Source organism: Gracilinanus agilis, chromosome 2 (assembly GCF_016433145.1).
Source record: "Gracilinanus agilis isolate LMUSP501 chromosome 2, AgileGrace, whole genome shotgun sequence".
NCBI classification, from domain to species: domain Eukaryota; kingdom Metazoa; phylum Chordata; class Mammalia; order Didelphimorphia; family Didelphidae; genus Gracilinanus; species Gracilinanus agilis.
In genome coordinates, this window is record NC_058131.1 from 217,134,058 (window position 1) to 217,139,042 (window position 4,985).

The window sequence follows — 4,985 nt, forward strand, 5'->3', positions numbered from 1 at the left end:
CTGTCTCTCTCTATCCCTATGTATCTCCAAAGTGAGTTCACTTTGTGGGACTTTGAAACAAATGTTATCCATTCACTTCTACCTGTACCTTCTAAGTAGCTCACAGCAATGTCGTGGAGTATTAGCAGGAACCTTATATCTTATTCAGAATGTGCCTTTTTTTCTCCAGCAAGAGTACTATCCTTTTCCTTCTCCAAAATTATATGCAGTTCTAAAATCTTTTCCCTCTAAGAACCTACTGCCCAAGGCTCAAATTCAGGAACTTTCAATGCCTTGAAGATTCAAGAACTTAGTTGATATCGAACTCAGATATATCCATGACACAATCACCAAAGCTGGAAATGTCTCCATAAGATTACTAGTCTCTGATCTGTGCTCAAAAAACATAAGGTCAAGAGAAGGAAGCCAGGACCTGGAAATACAGGTACTTGCCTCTCAAACTCACCTAACTAAACACAGGCCCAGCATCATGTGCTTCCTGTGTCTTCATTTTCTGCTTAAGGCAGTAGAAGAAAATATCTTCATGACTACCCCTGTTGCACCCTGCTCTAGAAAGCTAAAGGAGATAAAGCCTAGGAAAAGAAATAAAGAGGAAGTTGTTTCACAGTTCTATTTCATATATCTCAGGGAGTAGGTAGCTCTTTCAACAAGAGCCTATCCTCCTTGACTTTCAGTTGCCAGACCTCTTGTAGGCAGCCAGAGTAACTAGGATACACTCGAAGGAGTTTCTTGTATCTCTTCAGCAAAGGTATAAGGTAGAGTTGTTTCTATGAATGCTAGCTGTGATACAGAGAGGAGGGGCATAACAGTTTTGCAGGCTTGGCAGAGTTCTTGTGTCAGTTAAGGAGAGTTTAGAATCTTGGGAAGTTTCAGTTGGTCCTGGGAACTCGTGCAGGGAACCAGGGTCCAGCTGAGCTCCTTCTTTAGATTGAAACCTGACCTATATTTACAGTTTCTTTTGAGATTTATTAATTTAGCTAAATCCTTTGAATCTCCCTACCCTACCTTATTCCCACTTCATTTCTCCTACCTGAATGTCTGAGAAGAGTGAAAAGGAGAGTGTATCTGAGAGTTAGTTCGAATCTGTGATAGTTTAGTCTTACCCTTTCAACAATTTATCTATTGAGTCTTTATATTCCTAACCCCATTGATTACAAACCATCTTGAGAGCTGAGTTAAGGCAGGTCCTTTCTCATTCTCACATTCCTCCTTCCTTTCCCCTACCTGAGGTTTCACTAAGTGGCTGTTAGAGCTACCTTAATTCTCTACCCTGCCAATCTATCCTAGAAGACAATAAACCCCGTTTGTATTTAAACAAGACCTTTTGGCTACTTCACTAGTTAATTAGTAAGAGAGGGAGAAAGAATAAGAAGAATAACATACTCTCTGGAGTTTGAGGGAAGCTGAGGGTATCCATTTTGGAGGAAGTGTAACTTCATTACTAGTCCCTTCCTGTGAAACTGGCTAAAGCCTGAAGTCAGTTTCCAGCTGTCTTGGATGACTCTAACTTGGTTCTGTAAAGTGTCCTTTTACTTGAAGGGACCAGTTTATTTCCCTTCAGTGTTTTGACTTTAACCTGGGTCCCAGTCTGTATTTCCCTGCTGCTGTTTGCCTGCCTTAGATTAATTCATCCTCTCCCATGCAACCTTTGTTACCTCAGTGTTATGCTCCCTAAACTCAGACATTCCCTTATTCCTCCTACCACCTCAACTACCATCCTTCATTGAACCTTCCTCATCCACTATATTGCCTTGATTTCCCTATTACCTAGTCTATTCCCTTGATTACCTCCAGCCTTGGGTCCCTTGCCTTGCCTTATTCCCTGTTCCTACCAGTTATTACCCCTAGCTTCAGCCTCATATTACATCCTGCAGATTCCCATATTACATCCTACAAATCCCCTTATTACATAGCTCACCCTTCCAACAAAAATCTACATCTATAATCTCTTCAAGTTCATTGGAAGACTCATGAAATTAATCATTGTCCTTGGTGAGATTCATATTGCAGAGAGGGGTTCTGGCTACATCACAGAATTCCAGAGGGCCCCCCAGAACTCTAAGAGAGGGGGCAGTTAAAGGCAGTTGGAGCCCTGGGAGAAGAGGGAAGGCAGGTCACTCTGCTTGGGGATCTTTAGTCCTGGGTTGGTCTTTGGGCTTGGGTCTTGAATCTGAGGAGAGCCATTTAGTTCCTAACTGCCAAGCTGCTTGACTTTGGTTAGATATTCAAACAAAATCACAGTCTACCTTAGTTTAGTTATCTTGATATAGAAGAAGAATATTTATAGGGTTAGAGAGCAGATCAGCCACTCAGGATACCTATCCCCTTTTGGGGGGAGGGGCTGCTTTGACATCCTTATCCATCTCCCATCCTTCCCATTCTCACCTATCATTAAACCTTATATCAATTGGGAGCAGTGCCTAGAGATATATTTTGGGGATATACTCACAACCTCCTCAAGCTGAGTTCCTCCTACTTTGTAGCCCTGGAGTAAATCCTAACCTCTGTGCCTGTGAGCTTCAAAGACATCAAGCTTCTCTAATATAATCCTGTGGGGAAATAATTTAGAGAAAGTTATCATCTTTAGGAGTTTAGCCTTTCCTAACTTACTGTCTTGGCCCTGCAGTCAACAAGTCTGTCCACCATTATCATACTGTAACTGACTTTCCAACTGCCTAGTGGGAGGAGGGAAGTAAAGGAGCACTTTGACAAAACCCTGCCCCTCCCTTCCAGTCAAGCCTACTTGTGGGTGTGTGTGTGTCCCTCCATTGACCAAAGGATTAGGGAGATTTGATTGCTACAGACCTCTGTCATCTTACAGCTTCCCAAATACAACATTTTCCTAATAAACTACTTGTAGCACAATGAAATGTATTAATTTTTAAATATCTGCATTGCAGGGGGTGAGGATCATTTTCAAATTGATGCCCACTAACTCACACACCAAAAAACCCCTAAAGCTAAACTAACATTTTAAAAACTCAGTTTTACCTTGTATCAGAGGAAACAAAAAGCTTTCAGTTTGACAAGAAATATAAAACTATTCTATTAAGTACATACAATTTCTTCTTGTTCTTATAAAGCAAACACCTAAAATTTACATTGCATTTCCATATTATATCTAGTTGAGGGAAAGAGATGAAGAAAGACATCAGAAAAGGCACATAGAAGGAAGTGGGAGAATAACAGAAAGGGAGATAGTTGAAAAAAATATATACAGAAAGTAAAGAAAAAAAAATGAGAGCATTTCATTTAACCAAGAAGTGGTATAAGAGGGAAAAAGGACTCAAAAGTGATGAACACCACCACCAAAATAGGTAGTAAGAAAAGCTTAGGACATATAACTGACTTAAAAAAAAAAAAAATCCTTACCTTCTGACTTAGAATGGATCCTCAGTTCTAAGACAAAAAAGCAGTGAGGGCTAGACAATTGGGGTCAAGTGACTTACTTGCCCAGAGTTACATAGCTAGGAAGCATCTGAGGTCACATTTGAACCCAGAACCTCCTTACTCCAGGCCTGGCTTTCTTTTCACTATGTCACCTAGCTACTCCATAACTGATTTTTAAAGCTGACCTTATGGAGGAAAATCAGCTTCTCACATAGCATTGCTCCCAACCTTGGGCTACTAAATGAACTGTGCCATCTGACCCAATGTGATATTTCCTGCAGTACCCATAGTAGATAGACATACCTACAGAGGAAGCATTAGCCCTACGGAGCACTGGTCAATAGAAAAAGCAGTGACTTTGGAGTCAAAGAACCTGGATTGGAATCATTTACAAATTGTATGATCTTGGACAAAGTCACTTCTCTCTAGCTCTTCCTCCTCCTCTGTAAAAGTAAGGAGTTGAACTTAATATCTAAAGAACCTTCCAGTCCTAAATCTGACAATAGGTGATAGACACAGAGCTGAATAGGATCTTAGAGATCATACAAAATTTTATAGACAAGAAAAATAAGGCTGAAGGAGTTTAGTAACTTGCCCAAATTCACACAGGTCATACATAAATAGTAGAGGCAGAATTTGAACCCATTTTTTGTTTCCTCCAACATGCTGTCCTGTCTTTACTATCTTAAGTTCATAGACCCATGACTAGAAGGTACCTTAGAGATCATTTAGTCCAATCCCTCATTTTTTTTAGATGAAGAAACTGAGGTCCAGAATTGGAACAACTTGCTGGAGGTCACAAAGATACCAAGTGGCAGAGGTAAGATACAAACCCAAGTTCTTTGGCTAGATCCTGTACAGTTATTGCCCTGGGCAAGCCACTTCCCCTCTGAAATAGTTGCTAAAGTCCCTTCCAGTCTTGCTTTCATACCAAGACAGATCCAAAATTATATGGAAAACAACCCTGGCTTTGAAATCAAAGAACTTGGAATGAAAAACTGACTCTGATCCCAAGAAATCACTCAACTCTCTGGGTCTAAATTTATCCATCTGTTAAATTGAGGGGGTTGGGCTAGATGACCTCCTTCCAGCTTAAGCTATGTAATTGCTGGTAGTTTTCCTCCCCCTCCCCTTTAGAGCTCAGGTATCTTTGCCATCTTCTCCCAGGTTATCTATCAATCAGATAGGAGAAAGATGTGATCCGGGTTTGAATGGGCATACTTCTTTCCCTCTAGACATCTCGGTCCCCTGGCCGACCGAGAGAGAAAGATAAAGTGCAGAAGGTGCAAGCCCGGGATAATACTGGCGTGGGAAAAGAACCAAGTGTCAAGGGAACCCAGCTGCACGTGTGCATAAGGCGCTCAAACCTGCTCCATACGGGGAGTACAGATGTACCAAAACCCACAGCTAAAGCCTCGCTTCCACCCCCACAATCTGCGCAGGCGCATCAAGGGAAGAGGCCTGGGGTTAGTCAAACCTGAGCCACCCCGCCCCCGCCTCTCCTGCTGGAGAGGTAAAATGACGCTTCGCATCCAACTGGCGCGAGAGAGTGACGTAGTAAAAAGCGACAAAATTCCACTCTGAGTTTTCCCGTG